General features: G+C 33.8%; 1 non-coding gene and 1 pseudogene across 1 annotated transcript; both read right to left on the bottom strand.

The window, feature by feature from the left end:
• Window positions 1-555: 555 nt before the first annotated feature.
• The window catches only part of LOC123825441, a 115,551-nt pseudogene continuing 96,425 nt past the window's right edge, over window positions 556-19,681 (bottom strand).
• LOC123814459 lies at window positions 568-701 on the bottom strand. The gene has a single exon (XR_006784916.1). It is a non-coding gene; the product is annotated as a U11 spliceosomal RNA (small nuclear RNA).

Genomic DNA, 19,681 nt, shown 5'->3' with positions numbered 1-19,681 from the left:
TTTTTTAAAGTGTTATTTTAAAAAAAGAATTTTAAAGGGCTCTTGATATGAGAAAAAAATCATATTTGGATGCATCTTCAGGGAAAATTTCTCACTCCTAAAGGCTGCAGTTCATGATTGCCATGGGTGAGTTGGGTTAGAGGCAAATGAAAGAGATCCCAGAGGGGAGAAATCAGTAAGGAATACCAATGTATTTTCAGTTATGTGTGTAAATTTAAGTGAAAGGTCTTCAACATTATTTAATAAATTGTGTGTATACAATTAATTTTTGTTAAAGTTTGTGTTCAGAAAAGAAACAGTGCGGGACTTGACTTTTAGAGAGGAGTTGGAATGTGGGTAAATCAGGACATGTTGCTTAGAAACTTTAATGAAAGGCAGAGCAGAAAGCACTGCCTTTCTGTGATAGAAACACTATCTATCATGGTAGATACGCTTTCTACAGCTTTAGGCAGTGACTACCATGCCAAATGTTTTTTTCTTTTATTTTCTTCTTTTGTTTTACTGTGAACTTGACCTTCTCTCTTTCTCTCTCTCTTTCTCTCTCTCTCTCTCTCTTTTTTTTTTCCTGTGGGTGCCAGGATCAACAATCACTAGCTGCCCAGGTACCAAAAAATCATGCTTCCGACATCTCTTGATGTTGATTTCACATGTAGAGCAATCAAGCTGTCCTATGTGTGCATCTCATGATTGAAACCCTTTTTTTCACCTTCTCTATTTTATATGCAGATACGTACTTTAAAAAGTACATACATTATTTGTTTGTTTATTTGTTTATTTATTTATTTTAATAGAAATGGAAATGGGCAAGGGATTTTTCCTTTCCTAACAACCCAGGCTTTCAGAATCGTTATGAACAAGGACAGAGTAAGATAAGGCTTGTTCTTTCTCATGTTCATTTTTCTTTTTTTCTGCCAGCAATTGCCTTCTTTAGGAACAGTGATTCTGTCACATTGTTTTAGAAAGAGTTATAACTCTTGAAAGTTAAATGTCCCTCAAAGGGCCCAGGCAAGTTCCATGGAACTAAGTGAAGGGTAAAGTTATAAGAGGAAACCCAGAGAGAGTAGGAGGAAAGGAGACTTTGAACCTGGCAAAAGGATGGCTTATTTTGGCTAGACTCCTCCTGTAGTTTAAATACCAACTGATTGAAAGCAAATTGGATGTTAAGGAAGGCTGGAGTGCCCATGTAAAGAAAAACAAACAAGCAATGACCCTAAGTTAGTCTTGGAGGAGATCAAACCTCTTGTTTTGCCTCGAATGTTGAAAGAACCTAAATATTGCTTTGTGTACAACATAATTTTTATTCTTTGTTTTTTGCTAAATAAACTGGTTGTCTGAAATAAAAACACCAGTTGGTGGAGGTAAAGTCTGAGGAGCAAGAGAATGTGGGAAAATTGAATTTAAAAAAGTAGAACTTAAAATACTTTATTTTAAAAAATATTGCTAACATATACTATTACATTAGTATTAAGAATGCAGCATAGACAACATTAATATACTTTAAAAAGTGATCACCACATTAAGTTGAGTAACCATCTATCATTTTAAATTTGCACTCAGATTTGTTGTTTAAATTAGTAAGCTTTTAAAGATTTAGTACATCTATATTTATCATATGGAATAAAGATTAAAACAGCATAGCAATAATTATAATACCTTTTATTGAACAGTGAATTACATTGCATCTATCATTCACAACTTCATATAGTACTTACATAAAGACATTCCTATTTCTACACATAAACAGACAAGCTCATGTGCACACATGAACACATGCTCATGCACACACACACATTCATACCTACATGGAATCAGGAAAGAAGTGGCTTTCCCTTACTTGCACATGTGATCTCTATTATAAAGAGATTTTGTTCCCGCCATTTCATCACAATGTGGGTATAAATACTGGCTCCAGGTAATTTAATATCACACCCTGAAGTTTCATGTTACCCTATTTCAATTTGTCTAAAAGCATAATTGTATGTATTGTTAATACACTAGTAATAAAAGGAGAATCTTCTCAAAGCATGTTACTTACAGAATATTAATAGGTGTCCCATGAGCATAAGGAATCCATAGTTACATATGCTTACAGAAATGATGAGTTAAGATGATAGTTAAATGATAAAGTTAAAGTCTTTTTAAATGAAAAACTTCTCAAGAATTTTATCTATTGTTATTAGTCTCTTAAATGACCATTTCTTCAGGATTTGCCAAATGATTTGTTCACAGAGTCTTATTTTTACAGCATCATTTGAGAAAACTATAACGTAAGATGGGAAACATTGACAAATAGAAGGTGCTTTGGTTTAAAAGGTTGCTGCTCAAAGATGACATCCCTTTGAAATGAATGCTAGTTACAGTTTTGTACCCTTTCTAGGCCAAGCACTGTAAAACAGCTTGCTTTATTCTTGGGATAACTCCATGAAATACATGTACATATCTACAGTTAGTGGCTAAAACTAAGATCCAGAAAGGCTAAATATTTTCCCTAGTTCATGCAGCTAACAGAGGAGATGAAGCTAACATTTGAAACAGCTTTGTTTTTCTTGTAGGCTGTGTTCTTCCAGAGATGATACTTCCTGACTTATTTTTTCAAATTTAAGATTTGATCACAGTCCAGACATTTGATCCAGTCCAGTAAAAGCAAAAATATATTTTTTAGAGAGAAGAGTGAGGAGTAAGTATGTCTCTTTATAATTTCAGAGGTTCCAGAAAGCTGCCCCCCTTCAAAATATCTGCTCAAAACATCTATATAATGCAAAAATTATAAATAAAAATACTTTGCTTAAAAATATTCCTTCAGCCCCACTAGACTTGCTTTCCATCAGTAAAGGTCTGATACCATTTTTGTTTTCTGTTCAATAAATATGTTATTGGGCATCCCTGCGACAACTAAAAACAATTTTATTTTCATATTTAAAAAATGTAAATATTCTTGCATATTTTTAAAGATGTCTCAACACTTTATAGACATTTCTGAGTGTGGCTAAAAAGCAGCATTATTTAGAGAAAACTTAAAAACAAGTTGAAATAAACAAAGCCAGACACTTCACCAACTAGGCTTTCTTAAATATCTAACACTGGAATTCAGACATTTTTATTATTTTTTTAAAGTTCCCAGGTAATTTTAGTAATTATTACTTAAAACTTTTTCAACATTTTAATTTCTCAGTGTAAATGGACCCATGAAAAAGACATTATGGTAACACAGGGGAAAAAATACACTGGGAGTCACAGGATTTAAGCTGCAATCCTACCTAGCCTCTCCACAAAACCTCTGTTAAGACCTTAAATGGCATAAATCATCTCCCTGGGCTTCAACATCTGTCTTTGATGCTGGGGATACTAACATTCCTCAAACCATTGTTGTTTTTAATGTTATTAAAAGATACAATGGATGCAAAGAGCAATTTGCACACTTATATACTTGACATTTCATCTTCACTCTTGAGACAACTTCATTCTTGGTGGCACACGGAAGTGTTAAGCTGCCAATTGTTTCCACTGGGGGCAGACAGGCTAATAACAAAGGGAAGGGAGCAAAGCTAGTAATAGGAGCTTCCTGGAATTTATCTTTTGCCCTTTCCATATTTGTAATTCTTCCCTGGGTCTTCTTCCTCAGAATAAAAGTAAAGGGACACTTGAGCTGCAGGTGCTTCTCTCACCTCTTCCTGATGAGTTCTGGATCAGTTTAGCTTGTTTAGCATTTCCCATTGGTAGTTAGTACTACTTAAAATAAGGTTAAGTCAGCACACCAGACCATGCTCAAAGTTTCATCCACACTCTTGATTACTTGATATTTAGATATACTAACCTCAGAACATGAGTTAATAAACAATGAGCCCCAGTGTATTGTACTATATCAAGAATTTGGGGAGCAGTCATAAAAAAAAGAATGTCTTGTTAAAGATGAAATCATATGGTATTTGTCTTTCACTGCCTGGCTTACTTCACTTAGCATAATGCTCTCCAGTTCCATCCATGCTGTTGAAAAGGGTAGGAGCGCCTTCTTTCTTTCTGCTGCATAGAATTCCATTGTGTAGATGTACCATAGATTTTTGATCCATTCATTTACTGATGGGCACCTAGGTTGCTTTCTGCATTTGGCTATTATAAATTGTGCTGCTCAACTTTAACAGGAACCTAATCAACAAAACAAACAAACAAGCAAAATATAACTAAAGACACTGAAATTGAGAACAGGCTGATAGTGATCAGAGGGGAGAGGGGAGGGAATTTCAGGGGAAAAGGGTGGACGGTTTGCAGGAACAAGTGTAAAGGACACATGGACAATAACAAGAGAGGCATGGAAATGGGAAGGAGGCCGGGAGGGCTCGGAGGTTGGGTTGGGATGGGTGTAAAAGGCAGATAACTGTACTTGAACAACATTTAAAATAAAAATAAAAAATTAAAAAAGAAACAAAAAAATGTCTTAAAGCAAATTCTTTTTAATAGTAAACATGTCTCAAAGGTGAATAATTCAAAATAATATTTGAATATAAAAATAGAGATTGCATATTTTAATTAAGTGGCCAATTTATTTGTCAAATGGATATAATGTCATATAGAAACTTAGATTCATCTTTGTTTTGATTGGCTGATTTTCTGGGCACGTTGACTTGAATCAACCCTGAAACCTCAAACCATTCACACAACATTAAATTGCCTGCTTCTGAAGATTCACATTCATTGCTGTATTTTAAGATATTTTTTCTACTTGCATATTAAATGTTTTTCAGTTTCCAAGTGCAACATCTCCTTCATATAATACTGTGAGATAGTATCAAAGTGCTATCAAAGGAAAACAATGTGTTTTCACATAAAATGAAAGGATCTAAATCACTGTAATACATATTTTTTAAAAAATTATATTTATTTATTTTTAGAGAGGGAAGGGAAGGGGAAAGAGAGAGAGAGAAACATCAATGTGTGGTTGCTGGGGGTCATGGCCTGCAACCCAGGCATGTAGCCTGACTGGGAATCGAACCTGTGACACTTTGGTTCACAGCCCATGCTCAGTCCACTGAGCTACACCACCAGGGCTGTAATACATATTTTAAAATTAAAATTAATTTATTTATGCTTCTCTAATGTCTGAAAAAATTTAAAATTGTTCCCAAACTTAGTGATATCACAAATTTGTTGTTATAAGAAGATCCCCCAAAATAATTTTTGTGTTTTTTTGTTTTACATTTTTATGAGTTGTTTCTATAAGATTTATATATGAGTTAAAAGACAATGAAAGAATCATCTTTGACAAAACTGACAATCCCTGGATAACCATTACATAAGTTACTACACCAACCAAAAAAAAACCCAAAAATTATTAGCCAAATTCCATTTTGCTCATTATCCAGCTCTTCCTTAAAAGAAAACTATATCATCCAGAAGTAAGTTGCTTTACATGAAATTGCCTATGTTAACCATTTTTATTCTCAAAAGTGGCAGTTTCTTATGGTTCTATTAAATATTATCAGACATATAACATCAGATAATCAAGTTATTACCACATTGGATCACTTTTGAAGATTTGGGGTGTTCTGAAGACTGATGATGACTATGCATAGTGCTGACACTTATAAAACCGTACAGCTCTTATAGGACTCAAAGTTTTTCTATTCACTAAGAAATAGTGACAAAAAATACCTGAGTAAATCTCACATAAGTTGCTACAAAAAAAACACATATTTTAATGATCATTAACATTAGTATTATTCTTTGATCATATCAATTGTTATCAAGAAGTTTTGAGATATGGAATATTGAGATAATTCCAGTAGTATATTTCCCAGTTCTAAACTGAAATTCTAAACTTAGAACCAATATTTAGCATCTGAGAAAAATAGCATAATCTCCTAGTGGAAGTAAATTGAAGTTTTAAAAAATTCAGTAAGTTCAATGTGTTGGTAAAATGTATTACAATTGTATATGTTATAATTGTTCAGTGAATCAGCCCATTCTATGTGTTAGTAATTCAAACATGGGGTGGGCAGAAAGGGTAGTCACTGAGATTTTAGAGAAAGCCAAGATCTCTTTGCCACCCCTGAAATCTTCCCTTCACTAGTTACATTGTTTCACTGTGAATCATCCCAAAGCAGAATATCTATGTTATTCCATACTTCTCTGCAAAGGTTAATTTTATTCCACAGATTAAACTCTACAGCATAAATAAATAATAATACATAAATATTTGAATAAGAATTAGAAAACAAACTATAGGCCCTTTTCACTGTCTCACTTTCTTCTTCCTTTTGTTCTTCTTCATTCTCTATAACACCAATGTTCTTTGTGACACATGTAGTTACTTACTGTTGGCATTCAATTGTCTTGGCATGTGGGCAGGAGGGATAGCTCAGTGAAATAAGCTTTATATTTTTCAATTAAAAAGAAACGTTATTGTAGTAAGTAAATTCACAGGCAATGAGACTAAATTTACAATAGTAACCTGGCCACATGGCCTGAAAAAATTGTAGTGCTCTCATCCTCCAAACTGCAGAAAAGAAAACAGTCATAAAATAAAATATTCCTGGTTCTCAGCTTATGAGACCAAGCACCTGTGTCAAACTTTAGTACGTAGCTGAGTGCAGAGACAATGTTAATGGCCTGCCTGGGATGGGAGGGGATGCTTTGGAGGGACTCCACTTAATTTTTAAGAGATACTGCCTCTTATTTTACTCTGTGTTCATCTTTGTGCTTCATACTCAAAAGAGCGATGCTGAATCAGGTCACACTAAAAGGAACCCTAGGCAATACATTTTTCAAGTCATGTCTTTAATTACTAAACATACATTTGCCTGTCTTAGGAAGATTTCTGATTATTTAGTTACATGATAGTGAATTGTGCAGTTATTCAAGAGGTGCTTGAGAAAAAGCATGCCTCAATTAGTAAGCCTCAATGGCATTTTTTAAATCACAAAATTTATCAAGCTATTATATTCTTGTTATGTTTTAAGGAGGAAATTTTTATTGTCACCTTTTATTTCTGCATATTTGGATTTTAAATAAAGTATAATATGAGTCTCTTGCAATAAAATCATTGTGATTGTAGTCTTAAAATACATAGTCCCTTGTTAGTTATAGTACACACCATGGTGATGTTTTAAAATGGCAAAGTTTCTACTTAATGTAACTCAGTGTGATTTTCTAAATGCAGAAAACTGTTGCCCTTATTATTTTTTTTTTTTTTGGTTTGTCTGCACACCAATCATAGGGAACTTAGATTCTAAGTCAAAGTTGCTCTTTCATGGTGATTTCAGTTAAAGTCTTGTTATATTTATTGCTTGTGTAAAAAATCTTGTATTTAAACTTAAATGGAAGTCACATAAGCAGCCTTGTGAGATCCCGAGTACCCTTTAAAGGTTCCATGAGCCTCAGCCAAATGAATAATTGTCCATCAGCTTATGGTTCATTAGGGACCACAGATCAGTTGAGTGGGAGGTGTTTCATAGGAAAGTATTCAAACCTAAGTTTCGCTAGATTCCTGATGAATAGGACAGCCTAGGATAAGGAACTTTCATCCAGGAGCTCCAAGGTAGTTAGGCTGGTGATAGCCAAGGCCTATAAAGCTAATTGGGAAGATAAGAAAAAGGGGTAGAATCTGGTCTGGACATAAAAAGGAGTCATTCTTCCATGCTTATTGGCGAATAGAAGCTTTGTTGTAACGGTCATCTAGAAATGAATTTACTAAAGAATTAAACTTTAAAAAGCATCTCCACAGTGAAAAATAGAGCGATAAACCTTGAAATTTTGATTGTGCTTCTTTTTAAGGGGAAGACTATATTTGGTATATGATAATTTTAAATTGTTTTCATTTACATTAACTTACTTTATATCTGATGTTTAGTTTTCGAGATGATATTTTAAAATTCATTTTGACTGCAGTTATTGTCAATTAATCACACTACTATTTTAAAGGGTTGGGAACTGTTACCTAGCTCTAAAGAGATAATTCCCCTTGTTTACCTCTGCAGCATTTTTTTCCCTTGCACATATCCTGAGAATCATTTTTATGGTGAGTTTTCTCTTTAGTCCCAAGGAAAAATAAATACCTATTCCAGATTTTAGAAATTTCTAAGAAAATGCTACCTGTGCTAAAGTTATGGAATATTAAGAAAAGCTTTCAAGGTACTAAAAGTTACTAAAACCTGAGCAGACCAAAACCAACTTCATGTAGCATTCCCGGGGAGGTTGGGAGATGCAGAAATAGTCTGCAAAGTTTATCAGTTTCTAGTGATTTTTGAACTTGAAAAGTAAAAGGTGATCTATCTATACATTAATTGAAATGGTAAGCTGGACCTTCAGAATCTGATATACATGGTATATTGTTAATTAAAATAGATTTTGAGTAGATTAATCAGGTAACTAAAAAATAAACCATTTAGTCTTGTTATCTGCATATTAAAGAATTCCATTAACACAGAGAAATATAATGCCCCACATTTCTTTTATTTACACATGCACACACATAGATTTTAATGGTTTAAAAAATAAATTTGTTACTGCAGGAAATGAATGCAGTGTACTTTCAACAATATTATCACTACAGACTGATTACTCAGTCCCTTCTATGGTGATTTGGCTCCTCTGTGCACTAATTCCCATCAGGCCAAAAAACAGGGCAGGTGAAGACAGAATTGTTGCACAAAGAACATTTACTCATCAGACCCCACTGATCTCTTCTGTGCCTGTTTCCTGAGCTATATTCTTGTTGAGGCTTTATTGATTTGATTCAAGGTTTCATGAGAAGTCCAATTTATGTCAACATCACCCTGACTTGATGCACTTATCTCTATTTTCTGTGTGGGTCTCCAGAACTTTCTAGATTCTAAGAGTTGATGAGGGCCAACAGCAACCAAGTGCTGAAGAGATGCAAAGAACATATACATAAAGATATTTTCTAGATTTAACACATTCTCTCTTTCTTGTTTTAGGATTTTATTTATGTTTTTTATTATTTTTAGAGAGAGGGGAAGGGGAAGAGAAAGAGAAGGAGAGAAACATTGATTGGTAGCACATACCCAGACCAAAGGCTGAACCTCCAATCCAGCCACATGTCCTGATTGGGAATTGAACTGGCAATCTTTCACTTTGAGGAACCATGCCCAGCTAACCGAGCCACACTAGTCAGGGCCTATCCTTTGTTTCAATAATTGTAACTGTTTGATTGATGGTAGCATCTTGAATTATATTGCTGTTCAAATCTTTGTAGTTCACATCAATGTCTAGACCAAAGTGTTGTCCACCCATGGGCTCTGTGGGAATGAAGGTGTACTCAAAATTTGCCTGTGTCTGAGGTGGCACTCTAGTGTTCAGAGGAAGAGTTGTGAAATTCTGGATATTAAACTAGTAGTCCTGAGGATAACAAACTGAAGCATCTAGAAATTCAACAACAAAATCTTCTGTACTCTTGTTTATAAAGCCTACCAAAAATTTTACAGTATAATTTTCTAGAAAATCTCCATTCACAAAAAAACAATTATTGTATCTACTCTTGGCAAAGACTCAAGCTCACCAGATACATCTTCTTCCTCTTTATCTTCTGCCAAATCTGTGGGTTCAGCTTCTTCCACCTTTGTTTCATCATATTTACCTTCAGTTATTGAATCTTCCACTGTTTCTTCATCTTCTGTAAGATCTTGCATTGCTGCTACTGAGCCTTGGTTTTCTGGCTCTATCTCTGGGTCTTATAATTAAATTTTCCAAGTGTTTATTTCTCTCTTCTAAACTCTTTCTGTCATCAAATGTCTTACCTATGAGGAATGTTACCTATGAGGTAAAACAGTCCTGAAAAATCTTTTAAAACATAAGTTACTTAAGTTGTTTCTTTCAGAAAAAATATTATAATTTTAGAATTTCAAAGGAAGGTGAACCCAATAGCAAAAGAAATGGGACAGAAAATTTAATGTGTAAAGGAGGAGAGGTATGAAGCTAATGTGGGCAGGCATCACCTAGGGAGTGGCTGCAAGAAAAAATCCAAATGCAGTATTTTGCAGTTTTTCTTAGAAAAAATCAGGAGGTATAGCAAGGATTAGAAAGAAATATAGTATTCCTTTATTTCCTTTTTCCAAGAATATATGCTTTCAATTTTAAGTGAAATGTGTATTATACATAGCTAGAAGTTTTTACTATTATGTAATTTTGGAATTGTTAAATATTTGTTGAATAAATTAATTCAATTTGACATGATATCTGAATCTAACTCCATATATGCAAATTGACATCAGTATTATTTATGCCACCAAAGTTTAAATATTTTTAAAAATTATTTTTGACATTTTTAAAAAGATCTTATTTATTTATTTTTAGAGTGAGGGGAAGGGAAGGAGAAAGAGGGTGAGAGAAATATTAATGTGTGATTGCCTCTTGTACAACCCCTACTGGGTACCTGGCCCACCACCCAGGCATGTACCCTGATTGGGAATTGAACTGGAAACCCTTTGGATTGCAGCCCACACTCAATCCACTGAACTACACCAGCCAGGGCTAAATAATTTTTAATCCACTTGCTCTACTTCCCTTTAATTTTAGATAACAATATACTCTTGCATAAAAGTATTATAGTACAATATAGAATGTTTGTGCTAGATGAAAGTTTAATACACAATTAGGACTGTTCTTTCTTCTAACAAGTGTTACAATTCAACTTTGAAAAAAAAAGAAAAGGCATTCCATTGAATTACATAGCAGAATTTTTAGTTATTATTGAGAGTAATTGTTCACCTTGCCATCTTTGGCATCAAAATGCATTGATCTCAGAATTTCTCCAAGAATCACACATCTAGGGGAAAAAAGCAAACTACACAGAACAGTTTTTCCACTGTGAAAAATAGCAAAATTCCACACCTACAACAAATTGCAAATTTTCACATATTTGCTCCAGGCAAACATTTGCAATTTTCACAGCAAATAAGGCTTTTGGCTCCAATACACTTTTTTTTGTCTTCTCCTCCCTTGGGGGAAAAAAATCACTCTTTCTATTTTCAGAAAACCAGAAAAATGTTGACACAAAATTATTGGTAATATCATGCTTACTCTAGGTATTTTTATTGTGATGATTTTGATATCTACCAACTTAGACCAAAAAATATCATCAGTTCAACATGACTGTACTTGAAGGAAGAAGAATCCATGAGTTTATACCAGGAATCTGAAAATGAAACCTATTACTGTGACCTGGGATACCCAGTTCTATTCTGATTAGAGAGATCACTCTTAAAGTGTAGTCTAGTGCTTTTAGAACATAGGATTTTTTTTCCAGTAATCAAATAAAAAGAGAAGTTGGAATTCCCCTAAAAATATATATTTTTTCTGTTTTAGTGCTTTAAGGCGATGCTTCTCAGGCAAAGGGCACTGAATGGTGTTTCCCAATCAGCTATGAAGTACAGAGATTTTGTTTTACTACTGATACTAATATAAGAATTTGTTTTTTTAATTTTATTTTAATCATTGTTCAAGTACAGTTTTCTCCCACTTACTCCCATTCCAGCCCACCCACCCAACCCTCCCCTCTTCCCCCACAAGAATTTGTTTATATTTAAAAAAACTAAAACAAAAATGTGGAGATAATACAAGGCTATCTCTATACTAATCACCTTTAATTTACTTGATGTCTAATATTGTTTATGGAATAGAAATGATAATGATGACATTATTTTAAAAATCATTAAAGATTGTGTATACACACCCATAGGAGAATCTTTCTTGCAACAACATCACCCACAGCCTTTGTGCCTTGGTAAAAAGAGAAACAAAAGTTGAAAGGTTAAGTATTGCCTTTATGTTACAGAAAGTCTGTCATCTAACCAATGCTGGTTTAGGTTTTCATATTTATAAGTTCTGTGCTATTCAGTTGATTTACTCAGGAACCAGTTTATCTAGTAATGGAGGTGTGTGTTGTGAGTGTGTATGTGAGTGTGTGCTCTTGTTTGTTGTATAATAGAGAAATTTCCATTGCAAAACTGTGTGCTTTGCTCCTGGTTTCTATATGGGATCAGTATATTATTCTGAGGGAAGTCATCTTAAAGTACGGAATATATGAGCTGTTGCCACTGTTCAAAATACAGCTTTTTTTTTTTTGACAACAGAAGAATGCACAGACGTTTCAGCCTTTTTTTTTTAAAGACCAAGCACAAGTTGGTCTCTGTCTACCTCACCAGGTTCCTCTTCCGTATCTTTCTTCCATCTCTCTTTTGTACTACCAATACCTGAACATTATGACATGTTTAATTGCACCTGGATGTTTTTGTTTGTGCTACTCTGGCATATTCTCTCTCCATAGAGTTCCCCTGCTGAGTTCCTCATCAATCAAAGCTTAGTTAATATGCCATTTCTTTAGTAAAACTTTTTATAACCTCCCTGCTTGGAACTCTTTCTTATCTTCTGTACCTCTGCCTCTATAATATCACTCTCCCCCTTTTTTAAATTGTTCATCACTCTCCCTTTTATTTCACAGTCATTCATTTGCCAAATCTTGGCTGAGTATCTAATATTGTTAACATGATAGAAACAAAGACAAAGTTTATTAAACATAGTGACAAAGTTTCTGTCACTTTGAAGGACATTGTTCCAATCCAATTATAAAGTAACTCAAAGGACAGACTATCTGTTTATCACTTACTAGTCCTTACTATGGCAAATCCTTACAATGTTTTTTTTTTTTCAAAAAATAAAGTGCAATGCTTCACTATATGAGGAATGCACATAGACAATTTGTTCAAAAATTGATTTATGTAAAAAGTGAGAGCAAAGAGAACCCAGACTATGGGAATTACTTATATAAATATGGCTTTAAAAAATTTAATCATCTGCCCTACAACTGAAATACAGTAAATTTATGGAGGGAAATACCCTGCTAGTGTGTTTGGGGAACTTTTCCCTTACATACAGCAGCTTCCTACTGTGAATTACTTTGTTATTCAGAACTAAGAAGAAAAGATTTGGCCAAATCATCACAAGGTTTTCTCTAATCCTATTAATTAAGTGTGTGTCATAAATTCACCACATAAAGTATATTCTTTTTAATTGAATTTATTGGGGTTGCATTGGTTAATGAAATTATACTCGTTTCAGGTATACAAGTTTAAATATTCTTTTTCAACCTCTATTATCTGCACCCTTCACATCTTAGGCTAAGTGCAATAAACACAGCAGATCCAAAGCTTTCAAATGCCAACATAACCAGTCAGTTCAGTGGAAAAAACAAAAATCAAAGTTGATCACTGTTTTTTGTTTCGCTTAGTTCTGGGACAATTGTGTAGCTATTTTTTAATTAAAAAAGAAATACTTTAATTATATATAACTATAGTTCTATGATTACCACATACCTAATACTATATCTATTACATATTATTCAAGACACATTGAAACCCTACTGTTTGCTAGACTCTGCATACCAAACATTTCCCCCATCCTTTCACTAATTCAGGCCTTTATCTCTTAACTGAACTACTGTGATCACCTCCTAACTGTGAACTCCCTCTCTTCTGGCATAGAGACAGTATCAATAATGATAGCATTTGCTGATTGTTATTATGGAATACTTTTAGATATTAGCTTATTTACTCTTCATGGAGCCAAATCAGAGATAGATAATATTAACTGTTATATGTAGTTTTCTAATAATTAAACTAATGCTCCTAAGGGTTCAATAAATTGCCTCTCAAATTTCCTAACCAGAAAGTGTTAGAGTTAGGATTTGAACCCACGTGACAACACAGAGACCACACTTTTAGTCATGATAGTACCATCCTTTATTTTCTCTGGCCACGCTCTTCAATTTTTATGTATTTCACAGCAGTTAACTTGGGGATCCAGCCAACACTAATCCCAGTAGATTATGCTTTCATTTGCACAGGACATAATGTAAACTCAAAAGGGCCCTTATGACTTAGTACCCTTCTTGCTTTCCAGTCTTATTTTTGACTAGTCTCTGTTTCTCCTCTCTTTTCACATAATAAAGAACTGCTTGTAGCTTCATTTCCACTGTATACTTGGCTGAACTTCTACATCTGTGTTCTTACCATACCTGCTTCCCAGAAAACCCTTCCTACCAGTCTTTACTACATATATCTAATTCTGAGTGATTCAACCATTTTCATTTTTTAAGGAAATTCTCTAATCATAAGTCAAATGCCATCCTACCATGCCCAAAATGTCTAACAGGTTGCATACAAAAATATTTTAGCATTTATTTACATTAACTTTTTACACATCACCATTTTGCTAGACTATCTGTACCCAGAAGAAAAACACTGTTTACTTTCATCTCCACTTTTCTTGGCATATGAAAGACATTCAATAACTGAAGATTGATGAATGGAGATCAACTTTTGGTTTTGGAAGAGGCAAAGATGAACAAGAGGCCATCCAGCCCACAGTATCATTCAGTTCCATTCATGCGCTTTGTCATATCAAATGTAGGATAGCTTGTTAAAATTCTAACAATTCTTAAAGTAATTTGTAAGGCTAGACCTTTATGAACACTGGTAACTCTTTCTGGTTTTCTTCTCTTCATGATTCAATTTGATCCTTACAATGAAAGTGTGCGGTAGGCATTATTGTTATCCCCAGATCGGAGAAGAGGAAATTCAGATTTAGAGAACTTGAATGACTTCCCTAAGATCATCCTGTTAGATGGCAGCCAGAGAACTGAAACCATGCCATCACATTCTAATACCCTTTCTCTAATACTAAACATTAAGGTTATTAAAAATAGTAAAATAAAAATAAATGTTTTTATTGACCCCCCACCCCATGCATCAGTGACATTCCACTGGTAAATGGCACTGGGTAAGGGGCAATTATAACATGTGTTTGGTCCCATGAGACAGAGGAATGTCCTAATTTTGGAATTAATATATTTATAAAATTATTTTGTACAAGAAATACATGTTCAAAGAATTGCAATTAAGGAGTATTCACTAATTTTATTTTCACCAAAGTCTTAGAGAAAAGGCCAAAAATAAAGAGAGTTTTTTGAGAGGCTATTATTGAATTTAGCACAAGAATTTAAAGGCATTTTATGGCTAAACAAAAATATTTAAAAATAGCTAACTGAAAATACATTGTCTTACAGATACACGCATACCTATACCCAAACACCCACACATGCAAATTCCCCTTCTCTGCACAATGGCTAATATGTTCTTAAAATAAATACTTCTTATTTCACAAGAAATAACCCCACTAGACTGATATCAAAAAGCCCTGATTTCTGCTCCAGGATAATTAGTGTTTCCAATACATTGACTGCTCAAAATGTGACTTGTATGTGATATGCATGCTTTTGTAGGACCAAAGGGTGGAAACACTATATTAGTAAAATGTTGTAATTACAAGGCTAATTTTAAAAAAGTTAAACTTCAGAGCTTAAAATAAACACCTAAAAATATTCACACTCAAATACCCAAATTTGGATATATCTATGAATAACAATAATCCACTATAGTTGTTTACCACTTTTGTTTCCAAAGCACTTTCAGACGAGATAGGGCACATTCAGAGTGGTATGGCCATAGACTGTTTCCAAAGCCCTTTCAAATCTAATTTTTTGAAGGACATTATTTTAATATATGTGAAAAAGGTATGTAAGTTTTACTTAAGCAGCAATGCTATGTGTCATGGGGAGTTTAAATGCCAACATATGATTTTGGTGACCTTCTACTTGCATCTTTCCCAGCTGGTAATTGAATAATCAATGCAACATTCTGTTTTAATTATCTTTCTCTGGACACTGATTATAGTGCTACTTCATCACTTCATGGGGAAGTGTTTAGTAAGCATTTCCTGTGGGCCAAGCACTCAGGTAGGTGTTGATGGTCATATTAAACAAGTATTCTGACTCAAATCTCTTTTCAAATAAGGCCCTTTCAAGTTGCCTATTACCTTCTGTAATATTGCATTTCCATCGTCTCATCTATTTTGTGTTATGTCCCACTTTGCTAACAGTCTTTATTAATTCTTCCAGAAACTTTGATGAAGCAACTTTATATCAGTGTGCTGAATAACAAATATTTTATAATTGGCTGCTTTGTAAATTTTACAATAATTCAATCATCCTGGGGTGGATTGAAACTGGTCTGGTTACATGGCCTTAAATAGGCAAATACCCAAATTTTTTTAAAAAGTGGTACTAGTGTCCCCTACTGACAGTGAATCATGTGGAATAATGTTTCATAGCTAAGTTTCTGAAGCCATTGAAACAAAGATTTTACATAGTCAGTCTTTAAGTTGGATTTCTTAAATGTTTTCCTATCAAGATTTTTAATTAGGAAGTTATGCCTTTGAGAATGTCTGGAATTCAAGTTTCTATATTGTTAAAAAATGGGCAGAGATCTCAGATTTAGAAGTCTGATAAGCTGGTAATTTGCCATTCTTTTGCATATTTGGGGAAAGTTGCTTTTTTGTAAAATTGGCCCTTTATCTTTCCTCTTCTGAAAGATCCATGGAAATGGCTAGCAGAATGTACAATGAAGGCAATATTTTATTGGTAACAAAAAGAAGAAGGATGATAGCCTCATGCTCTCAACTTCAAAAGATTTTAATTAATTAATAAACAAGGGAAAATGGTGAATTGAGTAGGAACATTGGTTCAGCCCAGGCCCTTTATCAATAGTTCTGTAGTCTTAGGAAAATGTATTAAAAATCCTTATATATTGGTTTTCTCATATACAAAACAGAAAGGGGTTATGGTTTAAATAACAGGGCAAGTGCTCAGCCTGGTGCCTAGTCCATGGTAAGCACTCAACCAGTGTTATTTAGCAATACTCATCTGCCCATCTTTCTCACCATCATTACACAAAAGGGAATCGGGGTCAGATTTCTGATGTCTCCCACCACCAGTTTCCCCGAAGGAGCAATGTGGCCAGGATCTGACTGGAGAAAATGCTGAGAGAAATCCCTTCACAATCTGTGTGAGGGAAAGAAACAGGATGTGGTCTCAATGAACATTTTAGAAACCCAATATGGTAGGGTTTCTTCCTTCTCTAGCAGCCAGAACAAACAGAAACTTTCTGACTATAGGAGAAAAAATACTACCAGTTCTATAAAAAGATGCATTATGTCAAAACAAGGAGACATTCCTGAATACTTAGAGGAATTGATTTAATGAAGTAGATATAGTGTAAAAACAAAACAAAACTATATAAAAACCACACAGCAGAATTAAAAATAGCAATATTACACTATTGGAAGTTTTCTGATTTATGATCTCATTAAGATTTGTTAGAATATGTTACCAATTTATGTGGAGAAAGGAAATATGAAACAGGAACAATCTGAAATCAAGAAAAAATATGATTGTTTAATTGAAACTACACAGGTTTCAAAATCAACAAATAAGATGCATTAGATCACTGATTTATAGAAGTGGAATATAAAGACTTCAACCAAGACTCAGACAAAAAGTGTAAAAAATTAAAAAGAGTAATACAGATAGATGAGACACAATATAAAAGCCTAAACAAGAACAAAAATCAGGAACAATAATCAAATAAATTATTTTTTCAAGAAAAACATTATAAGGATGGCAAAAAAAATAATCCAGAGTTACAGGCTGATACATCTCAACAAATATCAAAAACAAGACAATCGAAGAAGATATTACCTAAGGATATTTTAATAAAAATTTTTAAACAATGATGAAAAATTATACTCTCAGCCAGAATGATAAATAAACCTAAAGGCAATGATTAAGTCATAGGAAATGAATTAAATATTGTGAATAATTATTTAACAATTATCATGTGAATCAAAAATAAATTTTATCACCACATACTGGAATTATGTGAGCCAAGAATGAGGGGAAAAAGTATAGTGAATGCCTCTTGCTACTCAAGACGATTTCAAAATTCTTTTATCCAGTAATTATTATGTTAAAGTTGGCTATAAGTAGCAAGCATTATGCAGTGAAATGGATTTATTGGTAATTTGCTTTTTTCAAATTTTATAATATTTCCCAAACTTTTATATTTAAAGTGTTACAAAAAGAAAATAAAAACAAAAAGGAAATTTATGAGTAAAGGGACCAAAGGAAAGAGAACAGAGGTCAGAGAATTTAGGAACTGCACTAATATTCCCACTCAGAAGGGAGGGCAGCTCCTCTTTTCATTGAGCTGCATTATGCTAATTTCCAAAGGCAAGGCTTTCTCATCTTCACCCAGCAATCTCACAATAGTATGGGGTCCAAGGCCACAGATGAGATTTCACAATGATCATGCCATTCAAAACCTTGGAAACATCTTCGTATTTTCTCTCCTTTCTCTCTTCCATTCTTTCATACCATCAGCATTCTGAAGAAGCCATGGTTACTTTTCTGTTCCTATTTCTTCTCTGACTAAGCTTACTGTCATAGTTGACTCTGTATCCTTGGCCAAGCCATTTCCCTGCTCTGGGTTTTGTTGTTTTGTTTCTTTTTCCTTTGAGGAATACAGGTAACTGGTAAAGGTGTTTATTCTTATGTTTCTAGTTTGCATATAGTTTTTGGATTATGGCAATGATTTCCAATCTTGACTAACATTGGAATATTGTGAAGAGGCTTTATTTTATTTTGTTTTGTTTTGTTTTAGAATACTGATGCCTGTTTCTTATCCCCAGATTGTAATCTAAATGACATGGGGTAAGTTCTGTTTGTCAGGTTTTTGAAAGCACTCTGGTAGAGGTCCATGGGCCTGATTTACTGGACACCAAGAACGTACATTCATGTAAAACATTACATAGTGGGAGAAGTTGGATTACAGTAACAAAAAAAACTACCTCATTTGCTTTTAGGGGGCACCATTTGCCAAGAAAAAAATAAATGCCTAAAACATTAAGATCTTTCACAAAATAGCCAGGTTCCTTACAAGATGCCTTTTGTGCCAAAGAAGACAGTTGTTTTGAAAGAATTCCCTCTGAGCATACCAAGTACAGGGCCAAGACACCGTGAGTGAGCCAACCCAGATGAGCCTTCCAATGACTTCACTCCTAGTCAGACAGCTGACTATAGTTACATGAGCGACCGAAGAAAGAAGAGCTCAATGAGGACCTCCCAAATTCCAGACCCTTATCTACAAAGTTATGCCTGAAATTAAAATAGTTATTTTAACCAATAAGCTTTCATTAGTATATTAACTAATACAGATTAGAAAGCCCTATTTCTACAATGTTTCTGATAAAAAATAAGCAATGAAAAATTAATTTCTTAAATTTTCTGCCTATCCCAAACAGCAAGCTTCTCAGGGAAATATTTTAGATTTACATTTTTTTAAGTTTTAAGTGTCTTGTAGCTGACTTAAAATTAAACAAATTCTCATTTTCACATAATCTTTTTGGTATTCCACTTTACATGTCAGATGTCTGTCAGTTGTGCCATATTCCCCCTGTCCTCCTGATGATCTTTGCTATTTGTTATGCTCCACGGAAAAATGTGCCTCAGATTTAATCCAACTAACATTGGTTAACTTTCATGTAACTAATAAAGTTTTCCCATGGATTCAACCCTTGAACCATCTTTTGTTGATGTTAAATGTGTTATTAATTTTGGTCAACTTTTTTTCTTGGATTTAGACAAATACACTTAGAGGAGTAGAAAATTCCTTGTTTATTGTTAAATATATAACTATTTATACAGTCACAAGCATATAATTACCTAGGGTGCAGATAAAGTTTTGGCGATGACACTACCAATCCTTCCCATTAGATATTT

Source organism: Phyllostomus hastatus, unplaced genomic scaffold (assembly GCF_019186645.2).
Source record: "Phyllostomus hastatus isolate PE091 unplaced genomic scaffold, TTU_PhHast_1.1 phas_contig_1, whole genome shotgun sequence".
Lineage (NCBI taxonomy): Eukaryota > Metazoa > Chordata > Mammalia > Chiroptera > Phyllostomidae > Phyllostomus > Phyllostomus hastatus.
Note: the sequence above shows the minus strand (reverse complement) of the source record. Positions and strands in the feature narration are given on the sequence as shown.